Here is an 11,974-nt window from a genome sequence, read left to right as displayed (position 1 = left end):
CATCGACATGTGTTACAGTAACGAAGAGTCAACTGATGGGCTGGCCTGTGGGCTTCTACCACTGTGCTGTCCGGGGCCACATGGGAGGATGGGAGGATGGACATCTCAGACGTGGAGGGAAAAGAGCACAAACCAAGAAGTCAGGGAGAAGCAGGCTACAGGGTTGAGCTCCCAGCACCTGCCTGGCCCGGTATGACAGGCCTTGCCCTGCTCTGGCTCCCAAGACTTTGGCTACCACCGAGAGCACCGGGCTCTACCTGGTCTGGCCCCAGAACCCTGGTCCTGACCTCCCAGGTCCCCTCCAGCTGCCCAGCTTGTCCTTGTGAAGCTTGCACGAAGGGTGACCATGCATCCAGCTGTCCTGGCATGATGACCTGCACTGTGCAGGCCAGGCCTCTGGGGCCCTGGATTGGAGCCCCTGCAGGCAGGATGTGGCCTCATGGCCCCAGGGGGAATGGCGGCTCCAGCCTAAGGGGCCAACAGGCACAGCCATACCCACTCCGCGGGCTGTGTCTCCCTGACTTCTCTGGGTCCACCGTCCATCTCCCTGCCCAGCCTGCTGTCTCCTCTGTCCAGCTCCAGGGGACTTAGGACATGGGTGGGTGGGGACCTGCGTGGGGTGCAGAAATGGTCAGCAAGCTGACACTCATGCTGTGTGGCCGGGGGGGATTGAGGTCAGAGCACGGCGTGGTGACGTGAAAACGTCATGGGGTTAAGGGGGTGGTGAGGGGGTACAGGCTGAGCCCCTGGGCCTCAGGTGACAGATGAGCCTGCGGTTGGGGACGTCCGGGACTCAGGATGGCACGTGGGGTGCATAGTTGTTGGAGGAGGAGCAAGTCTGAGAACTGGGACAGCCAGGGTCCTTGGGGTGGGGTGGGGTGAAGATAGCAAGAAAGCCAGGAGGTGGGGAGGAAGGGGGCCCACCGGGCACACCGAGTGCAGGGACAGTAGCCAGACCTCCACCTGGGGCTCAGGAGGGAACCAGGGGCTCCAGTGCTGGCAGGCATTGTCCAGACCAAGGAGGTGGCCTCAGCAGAACCCGCAGCCTGCCGACCCTGGAACCCAGAGTCCTCCAGGTGGCGCTGTGTCCCCATGCTAGGACTGTGGTCTGAGGGTACAGGTGGGGTGTAAGCATCTGGGCCTCCAGCAGGGCCTGGAAACAGGGTCCCCATGCCAGCGGAGGCCCAGTGGCACCTGCCTCCTGTCCCCCTCTGCTTCCTCCCCTGTAAACAAGAGGGTGTGCCCTGGAGTACCCAGGGCCCAAGGGCCCACACCTGGCACCTGGAAGTAGACAGGATGTGGACAGGGAACGAGGGATGACAGCCCCAGTGGGACCCTGCCAGGCAGAGCAAAAGGCAGCTGGATGTGTCTGGAGTGTGGGACGTGGGCCTGGGAGCTTTCAGGGCTGGGGCCACACCAGCGTGCCACCTCCTGGGGACCATGGGCCCAGAGTAACAGCAACCCTGCCCACTGGGGGCTCCACATGCATCTGTCTGCCCCTTGGTGCCATTCCCTGGGCCTGGACCTAAGGGCACACAGCCAGGAGGTGGCATTGCAGGACTACCCTAACAGACCTTCAGCAGGACTGTGAGTCATTCTGTTCTGCCAAGAGCCACTCTGGTGCCCCCTGCTGTGGGCCAGGTCCCAGGGGAGCACATCCTGTGACCAAGTGAGGAGGGAGCCTTGGATTTGGCCTCCCCCCGCCCAGCCTCTGCGACCTGAGTCCAGTCAGGGACTCTTTGCCATGACCCTTGGGTGGACCTCTGAGGCTGGGGCTTCCAAATGTGCCAGGGTCACTGCTTTCCCCTGTCCTGGCTTGGAGTGGGGTCCAGTGCTGCATGATGGGAGCTGCAGGATGGGGTGTTCTGTGAATCATCAGATCTCAGCAGCAATGGGTATGAAGCCTGGGGACACTGATTGCCCAGCAGGTCGGGCCAAGGGTACTGCTCAGCCCACCCCAGCCAAGCCCCAGCCTTGGGCAGAACGGTGGGCTGGGCAGTGGCCAGGCTCCCTGCGGGGTATGCTGAGCACACCCTGAAGACCCTAGGGCAGCCTCGCCATCCCGCAGGTATACAGCCCCTGCCAGGCCATGAGCCAGCTAGATCCTCAGGGGTCCGATGGAGCCACCTACAAACATTCTGTCTCCCTGGCTGGCTCGTCTTTTCCACATAGGTACGTCCTGATGGGTATTACATGGGATTTAAGATGTCCACATGGGCAGGGTGTAGTGGCACTAGCCTATAATCCCAGCTACTCAGGAGGTTGAGGCAAAAGGATTGTAAATTTGAGACCAGCCTGGAAAACTAAGCAAGACCCTGTCTCCAAATAAAATAAATACAGTAAATCCTGACTTAAAAACACTCAAGTCTCAAACTTTCACAGGTGTTCTGTATAAGACTCATTTTATCAACTTACAAACAAATCTGACTTACAAACAATTCTCCCAGAACAGAACTTGTTCATAACTCAGGGACTTACTGTAAATTGGCTGGGAATGTATCTTACTACACCCTGGGTTCAATCTCCAGTACTGAAAAACAAAATGTTCACCCCTGTACTCATCCTTCTGTCTTACAGCCTCTCCCAGGGCCCCCATGTCCCTGTATCTCCATCTTTCTTCCCTACATCCTGACATCCAGCGGCCCAAACATTCACTTCTCTTCCACAGGGATAACCAGGCTGCTAGAGGTGCTGCCATTTTCCACACCCGTCACAGCACTGACCACAGCTGGCTGGTGCCACACTACAGCATCCCCAGGCAGTGCCTTTCCCAGGCAACGACTTTCCCTGAGCTTGCTGAACTTTTGACAGGTGGGTCCAAAGGGCTGGAGCCTGTGTCAGTCCAGGCACAAAGCCCTAGTGATCTCTCTAGGCCCAACACTCAGCCTCACTCCACGGCCCCCTGGTGGTGAGTCCTCCAGGACCACGTTTCCTACCTGACTTTCAACCTGCAGGATTGTAGCCAGGGACGAAGCCCTCTGCAAATGTGAGCCAAAATAAATCTCTACTCGCAGCTGTGGATGTCAGGTATTTTGTCCCAGCAATGAGAAGAGTGACTAAGACACCATTGCTCGGGGGTCCTGGCCTGAGCACAGGGTACTGACGCAGGCACCTGCATGGTATGGTGTCTGGGACAGCACTGCACTGAGTGAGAGGGGCCACAGCCCTGGACCACAGACTGGACGTGAGTCAGGGTTCCAAGCTCAGGGTGGGAGGGGGCACCTTCCCACGCACCTGGAGCTGGGAATGCCACTGTGGTGGATGCCACATCTGACTGTAACTGGGCTGGTGTCTGCTCTGCCATCCCCAGGTTGCTACCTGCCTTCCATAGTGGTCTGACTGCAGGATGAGCAGGATGCAAGGGGGCCCCATCCTGGCTCCCCCAGAACTTCACACGTGCAGCTTCTTCCTAGGTGAGGACAGTGGTAGAAGCCTGCACTGGACTTGCCGATAGGAGGGCTATGAACAGAACCCGCCATCGGGCCTGCTGCCCACTCTGCTGGGACTAGGAGGTCACCCAGGTGGGTGGCACTGGCCAGATTCTGTCTCCTGCCCTATGAGCCCCCACGGGGAACCACAATGTAAGCGTCAGCTGAGCCCTGTGCCTGGGGCCCTCCACGTGCTGATGAGTAGTGTCAGCAAGAGTCATATGCGTGCCGGTGTCCCTTCTGCCATGCCACAGACAGCTCTCCCATGGGACTTGTCTCAGAGTAAACTCTTTCTTGCAGGGGCTCCTCTCTAGTGTGAGGGCTCTGGGTCTGGACCCCTGCTTAGTCTAGAAGCCGGCCAGAGTGATGTATGTCTCTGTACACGCGACCACCCTGGCCTTCTGGTCATGCAACCTCAACACCCCCTACCAGTTGGGCTTCCCGGTTGGCTGTCCATCCGCCCAGGGAACACTTTGTCCGGTTAACCTTGCCCACCGCCTGCAGGCGCAGGGCCCAGGCCAGCCACCAAGAATCAGAAGCCGGCACCTGTGCCACCACCCCCATCGCTGTCAATGAGGCTGTCAGTCCCTTGCCAGGAGCTTCCTGATCCAGGCAGGCCCCTGCCTGAGCCTTGGGTTCTCCACACAGAGGTGCCAGCTAGTCCCAGTATATCATGCATATGTCCGGCATGGCCAGTGGCCATTTCCTCTTGGGGATTACACCCTGCACCTCAGGAGAGGACTGTGATCAACTAGCTCCCCACATCCTGCCTGGTCACGCTGCTGGGTCCTGAGGCTCTGAGAAGGATCCCCTTGTCCCATCCCAGTCCCACATGTCCCTGCCAGGACAGGCTGGGCCTTGCTCCTCGCTGTGGATAGGGTGTGCAGAGGTTGGGAAGAGGCCCCGAGGAGCTGGGGAGGAGGCTAGCCTTCAAGGAACCCCGCCGACTCAGAGCAGGGTCAAGGTTGAGCGCCCCCTTTGGTGCCAGTACCGGGCCTGCAGCCTGCACGCCGGGCCGTCACACCCCTAGCGGCCACTGATTCCTGCTCTCCTGGCCTCTTTCCCATCCCTGTCTTCATTATCCTGAGGGAGTCACCAGCAAGATGAGGCTGCCCACAAGATTGTGCCGCTACGCTGTCGCTGTGAAGGGTCCTCCAAAGTAATCCTAGGGTCCAAGACTTGGTCTCTAGCTTGAGGCTACTGAGAGGCAATGAGTGGACCCTTTAAGGGGAGCCCCGCGGGAGGACTTCGGGTGTGGGGTTACCCTGGGGGAATCTGCAGAGCTCCAACTCCTTAGGGTCTCTCCTTGGGGAGCCAAAAGGGGAAGTGCTCTGCGCTCCACACACTCTTGCCCTAGCGCTGCTGGGAAGGGGCGGCGCCTGAAGCTTCCAGGGTTGTGGGGGCGGGTAGAGGAGGGGTCAGGGGAGGGGGTGGCCACACGCGGCTCCCGGGGCCCCGCCCCCACCTGCCCCCTTCTGTCCCTCCGCCCCCTCTCACAGGCCCCTCCTCTCCCATCCGCTCAGTCCCAGCTGCTCCCACCGAAGGGAAAGGCGGCCGCCGAAAGACGAAGCGGGAGCTTCGGGGGCGGAGGCCGCCAGCTTCTTGGAAAGCGCTGTGACCCGAGCCCAGGTTGCAACCCTGGCGAGCCGCGTGGCCCTGGCACTGCCGCCCCGCGCGGGTCCCCTTTCCTACCGTGGGGATTCTGTGCTGCAAAAAGCAGTGGGGACGGGGGCCGGCCTATAGGGACACAGCCCCAGGCCATTAACTACCCTGCCAGCTGCAGCACGGTCCTCAGGACCCTGACACCCACTCCCGGCAAAAGCAGAAGATGTTCCCCAAAGGGTGCACTGATTGGGGCGGGGGCTGCAGGTCTCTGCGACCCCACAGACACCCACTCACTGGGTCTGGGCACCCCCGTCTGAGAACCAGGGTTCAGCCCTCTCCACCCTGCTCCGTGCTCTTCGCCATTGCCACCCCCTGGGTGCCCCAGCCTTCTCTGCAGGTGACCATGCCTCCGCTCAGCTGTGGCCCAATAAGAGCCACCCTTGTCTGCTGCCTGGTGCCAGTCTGGGGTGTCTCCACAAGGATGCCCCCACCCCAGGCAGGGAGGGCATTGTGCATTCAAGTCCTCACACTATTAATAGCGCTCTTGGTCCAGGAGCTGCTATAAATAGCCTCAGCCCCTCACACAGGCCTATTCAGTCATCTGCTGTGCACACAATCACTCACACACTCGCATCCTGACAGCTCAGAGCTGCCCACTGGGCACCCTGCCCACCTCTGCCCCCCAGCGCTAGGCACATGGAGGGGGCTCCCACCCCATCTGCCCTCCAGACAGGCCTGACCCAATCTTTCACCCTCACAGCCCTCCATGGCCCCATGTCAGCCCCCCAAGACCCTGTGGCCAGGAGGTGACCTTTGTCCTGCCAAGGCTGGCCTGGCACCCTTTACCCCCTTCTCCTTCCATGAGGCCACTCAGGACTCCAGCACACTGAGGCACACCCTGGCCTTCACATTCTCTGTCCGTGAGGTAAGCCACAAAGCCCACCTGTTTCATCACTCACGGGGCTCCCCAGGCAACCTGTGATCCACCCAGATAGAGGCCCTGGACCTGCTGCCACCTCCCAGGGTCCAGCCACAGCCCCGCTTCTGGTACGGTTGGGTCAGGCTATGAGGGTCACAGAGGCCCCTACCCATCCTAGTCACCCACTTCAGCAACCCAAGGCTGATCAGCCTCCCCCTACCCCACCCCACAGAGTGGGTGCTGCTGAATTCCTGTCCCACCCTGTACAGCAGCCTCATCCCAGCAGGGTAACGGGGTGCTGCAAGCCCAGGATAGCTGCCCTGCTGGACCGCTTCCAGCTCAGCACCCTGGGCTCCCTGGCTGGTAGTGACAGGCAACAGGATGGAGGGCTTGGGGCTACTGTTATTGTGTGGAGAGGAAAAAAGGAAAACAACCCTGTTTACGGAAAAGGCGTGTCTGCTGCTGCTGGCCAGTGGCCTTCCTGGGGGGACAGAGGTCCTTTGTTAGGAAAACAGGAAGTGAGGATTTCCAGGACCTGCCAGGCCACCCGCTGGCCACCCGCCCTGGCTTCCACTGATTCTCAAAGCCTCTGCCAGCCGTAAGCTGATTGTCTATCCATCTGTTTTTTGCTCCATCCCTCTGACTATGGTGCCTGACTTCCAGCTTGAGGACACAGCTACCCATGAAAGTTTAAGGTGTGTGGGGGTGGGTGGGTCCCTGGAGAATGCCTCCCTCTGTGGGATGTGCCAGTCTCACAGGGCACATTTGAGCAGTGCCCACTTTTGGGAAGCCGTGAGCCAACAGGCACACTCAGGAAGACCTGCTGAGAACCTATCCCAGACACCAATCAGGAAATAGGAGTAGGGTGTGACCTCTGTCAGATCACCATGGCCAAGGTGCCCTAAAGTCACCAGGGAGTGAGGACCTTTGATGGCAGATCCACCTCCCAGGTGCTCCTGGCACAGGGAAGGGGCCCCCAGGATGCCACACCTATCCCCACGGCTCCCCAGCTGAGGATCGTAGTCACTGCGTCCCTGCTACCCAGTTCAGTATCTGACCTGTGGCCCTCATGCTGCTCTGTTTGCTAGCTGAACCCATTGTGGTAGCATGTGGGCACCCAGGGGCTTTCACATGCAACATAGTCACATGAGGCATGCTCCCCTACTCCTCCAAGACAACACACAGCCTGTGCCTACCTGTGCCAGCAACGTGTGCAAGGGAGAGGAGGAGCAGAGCCACTCTCCCTGCCCCCAACACAGGCATGGGCTGCCAGGGTAGCTCATCACAGCAGCTGTGAGGCACCTGCAGGGAGCTGGGCCAGCAGTGCTGTGTGGGGTTACTGCAAAGGGTCCCCCTGAGTCTGAGCAGGTGCCACACACAGCACTGCTTGGGACCCATGGGTCAGAGGCAGTCTCTGCCCTGCTGGGTAGGGAGAGGAGTGTACGAGTGGCTGCCCAGGGCCAGTCAAGGGCAGGGTGGGTGAATGGTTCCTGGGGCCTCCATCAGCATGCCCAGCCCCGAGCACTGCTGAGCGCCTGTTATGTGTGCTTTTCCTGGGGCCATGACACCAGGAGGTTGATGCTGAAGCCATCTGGTCTGTTGGCCAGCCCCACACCCCCACATCACACGCCCCCACTTCCACTTCCTCAGCTGGTGGGGGCTCATCTCTGTAGTTTTCTGCTGTGCTTTCTTCTGCTCTGTCAGTGTCTCCTAAAGCAAAGGGAAGGCACTCAGGATCTGAGCCTGCTCACATTAGGCCATGGGCTAGAGGAAAACAGGCCTGCCCAAATACACAGCCAATGCATGCTGGAGCTGGGTACTTTGGGGTCCGACTTTGCAGGGCTTGGGGGTAGGCAGGGAGGTGAGATTAAACCCCTACTCCAGCCAGGGCTCCTTGGGGCAGTAGCCTGTCAGCTTGGGCACTGTGTTAGAAGGGCACAGGTGGACACAGCACAGCTAAGGGCCAGGCCAGGTGGGTGAGGAGCTGAGCAAGACTGCTCCATGGGCAGGACTTGTGTTTACCCCAGGAGGAGACCAAGGGAGAGGGGACCCCAGAGCGAGCAGAGATGGGTCCCGGAGTCTCGGAGCAGCATGTGAGGGGAAGGAAGGGTGGTTCCAGGTTACCCCAGCAAGGAACCAATGGGATTTGCTCAGCCTGGGTGGGCTGTGGGAAGGTGACTCCGGGAGGGGGCAGAACAAGGTGGGAGGGCAGGGAATCCGTTTGGACAACTGGACCAATATTGGTGTCACCACTCGGAGGCAGACACGGAACCTGTGGCGGAAAGCTGGGCTCTGTGCCTGGGAAGCTGGAAACAGGGGAGGTCCCGGCTCTACTCGGAGGGTAACTACTGCAGTCTCTACGTAGCTTAGGGCCAGGACCAGTACTTGCACTCCAGACCCAGTGTCCGCGATCCAGGTCCTGTAATCATGAGCTGGACCCTGAGCTGGACCCCAAAGCCAGACCCTGAAGCTGGGTGCTGAGCCCACCCAGGCGTGCCCAAGTCTAGAAGGCCAGGCACTGGCACCATAGTGCTCTCGCCATGAGCTGGAGTGGACCTGGGATGCTGGAGCCCCCAGCCCAGGCCTCCAGGAAGGACTCTGAGGCTATCAAGAGGAATTAAGTCCCTGGGGAGCTTGGGACTCCCCAGCTTGTGAACCTCCTCTCACCCTGGGGTTGCTGCAGGTCACACCCTCTGGAAGGGAGAGGGTGTGGGCCGATTGCTGGGCTTCCTGGAGAAGCCCCAAGGAGCAGCACCCTCACCAGATGCAGAGGGTAAATGCGTGCACGTGTCTGTGAGAGGGGACACCTGCGTGCGCGTGTGCACTCATTAGGGCAGCCCCGCCAGCGGAGGACGGCCTGAGCTGTCAGCTCTGTCCCTAAGTGCCCTTGTCACCCACAGGGACCCAGCTGCGTGCTGACCAAGGCCTCGCTGCCCCCAAGTCCGAGAAAACCTCGATGTCCTTGGATTACAGCTGCCCTTCCTGGAGCGCAGGCCGCACCAAGCGGCTGTCAGGGTGCATGTGTACCTTCAGAGGAGATGGCAGCCTTGGCCTTCATCTTGAGGGGACCCCTAGGCAGAGAGACATAGCCAACCTACCACAGGGCCCAGACCCACAGAAACCGCAAGGTGCCCAGCAGGTGCCCAGTGAAGTCTTGAAACCACCAGCGGGACAGTGTTGTGAAGAGCCAGTGCTGGCCAAGCCTGGCAAGTTCTCTTCCCCTTCAGCCGCGGGCGGGGCTTCACCCAGAGCCTTGTCTTGGCATTCAAGGGCACAGGGAGGGACCGCCGCCCAGGACATGGCCTCCAGAGGGCAGGGTGAGGCCTGAGCCTGGGGCGGTGCTGCCTGTGGGTGAGAAGTCATCATCGGTGGAGACAGAAGAGAGGGTGAGTTGTTCAGTGGGACAGAATTTCAGTCTGAGGACATGAAAAGTTCTGGTGGTGACGGCTATATGGGCCTGCACATGTACTCAGCGCCACTGGAGTGCAGGTTTAAAAGAGGTTCGTGGAAATTTTTGTTATTTATTTTACCACAACCAAAATAAAATGCTGAGTTAGCATAGTGCAGGGTTTTCCAGTCCTGTAGTATCAGCAAATCCGCCTGCCGATGGCCATGACATGGGAACCCGGGAATCTCCGCGACCTCATGGGGCCCAGGCACTGCGTTTCACCTCCCACAACACAGAGTCAAACCAAGGTAATGACTTTGATACTTTCTTTACCCTGAATGATGTGACAGGTAACACTGCAAGTTAAGGAAGAGACCATGAAAGGGAAAGAGCTCTGTATCTTAGACCTGTAGCATCACTTTTCCTGCTTTTTGGAGGAGGTATCCTGACTGTTCACCGTGTGCAGCCCCAAGGCCAGAGGCTGGATGCAGACAGAGCACAGGGAGGTCATGGTGGGCCCCTGGGTTTCTGTCCTCACACCCAGCTTTGTCACCCGGAACCTGGCAGCCGTGGGGTGGCATGGATGTGTCTCTGTCCAGCCCAAGTGGAGCCTCATAAGGGAAAGTCTGGCCAGGGCCCAGTGGGGTGCTGGGGTGCTGGCAAGGCATTGCTTGGGGACCTGGGGACATGTTATGTTGTCTTCACTGCTGTTTAACTGCAGGGGAGGCTCAGTGTGCATTTCTGCACTTAGGTTGCCTTTGGCAGTTTAAACATTAAAATGTATGTTTTTTTATTTTTGTTTTTGTTTATTTGGTGCTGGGAGGAGGAGAAGCTGGAGCCCTGGGAAGCCCGAGGAGAGGAGAGACGGCAGGAACACAGAGGCAGGGCAGATGTAGTGGACCGGAGGGGCCTTGCCCATGCTGGGCAGGTGCTGTGCCTCTGAGTGTACGCCAGCCCTAACATGCACATTTTTAAAAGAATGTTTCCTTGAACATGTCTCCCCAGAAATATCTGTCCAGACAGGCCGTTCCTGCACCCCAGTCCCCGCCCTGGGGTGATCGAAGGTGCTGGTTGGAACTCTGGGTTTCCTTTTTCCTTTCTGAAACAAGGTCTCCCCTTGTAGGCCAGGCCTAGAATTCACGATCCTCCTGCCTCAGTCTCCCCATGCTGGGATTACATATGCGCCATGCCCAGTTCGGCAATGGGGGTTTCTAAGGGGCACTGGGAGTCAGCCTCCCTTGGCTCCCCTTGCTCAGCTGCTCAGCACCCTGCAGTTCTACCCATGCAGTCCGATGTCCTCCCACCTGTCTCCAAATTCTGCTCCTCCCCAAGTGTCCCCGAGTCTTGTCACCCCATCTGCCCATGCTCTCCTGTCCTCCTGCCCCCAGGGTACCCACTCAGACCCTACCCCACTTGCCCTTTGCCCACCAGAGGGCAGGGGCTCGGGATGTCTTGGTCTGCAGATACTTCCTGTCCTGCGGCCTCAGAGCTTGTCCCAGCTTTCAGGGCAGGTACAGGTGCTGGGCGGTGATGTCTGGGGTCTGGGATGCCAGCCTCCCTGACTCTAGCCAGGCCAGGATGAGGTCCCGACAGACCTATAGAGGAGGAAACCAGAACCTCAGTGGGACCAGACCCTGACTGCACCCCAGGTCTGGGCTCCAGGAGGCTGTTTTCAGGGGACTGAAGGGTTGGGGCAGGGGTTTTCAAAATAGCCAGGTTCCAAGTGGTTTTGTGCTATGGAATGTCATGTGCCTGTGGGGAGCATGGACAGTGCTGCTACCCACAGCATTTCACACACACATATGCATCGGGCACCCTGGGTGTCCACTCCTGCAGATGTGCCACCTGGCCCGTCAGCCTCCTATGGGGGCTCCCTGTTAGGGTGCCTGGGTATGTCCCACCATGGAGCTCTTTCCCTTCAGCAGGCCACTGAGGGCCACTCCCTCAACAGCAGGGCCCCCTTCAAACCCAGCCTGGCCTGCGACTTGATGCCTGGATGTGCCCACTAGTACCACATGCAATCCATACCATCTAGGCAGGTGTCCTGAAACTCCATCCCCCCTCAGGGCCCTTAGGCCAGTGCCCGACCCACTTCCCCACATGAGCCCTTCCACAGCCCTGCCCCTGGGGCCCAGAGCTGAGGCTGATGGAATGAGGCAGAGATGCACCTGCTTGCTGCTGCCTGGTGCTCAGCTGGGCCCAGACTCAGGGTGACCGAGCTGGCAAGTGAGTCCCTGCCAGCCAGGTGCTGAGCCCTGGGCTGGGTTGGTGGCCCTTGGGCCTAAGTACCATGATACCAGGGTAGTAGGGCTGGGGCACACATGCCATTCCACCCCACAGCATTCAGGGGAAGCTGGGACATTGGGACAGTGCCTGTCCTCCTGGAAGCCCTCCCAGGCACCCGGCCAGTCCTGAGTCTGCCCAGCTGTGCCACCAGCCATCCTCCTAATAGAGGGCCACTGTAGGACCCACTGTGCCAAGCTCCCAGGGGACAGGACCACCCCCTCTCCAAGAGGCTGCCTGTGTCTGGAATCTCCAGCAGGCAGTCCCCACATCAGGTCCCCGGGAGCTCTGGCGGCATCTGGCAGGTCTCCAGGAGACCACAGTGCCCAGGGTCCCTCAACGTGTGTCGTG

This window comes from Fukomys damarensis, unplaced genomic scaffold (assembly GCF_012274545.1).
Source record: "Fukomys damarensis isolate Sample0158 unplaced genomic scaffold, DMR_v1.0_HiC HiC_scaffold_19, whole genome shotgun sequence".
Taxonomy (NCBI): Eukaryota; Metazoa; Chordata; class Mammalia; order Rodentia; family Bathyergidae; genus Fukomys; species Fukomys damarensis.
This window is presented reverse-complemented; position numbering follows the sequence as displayed.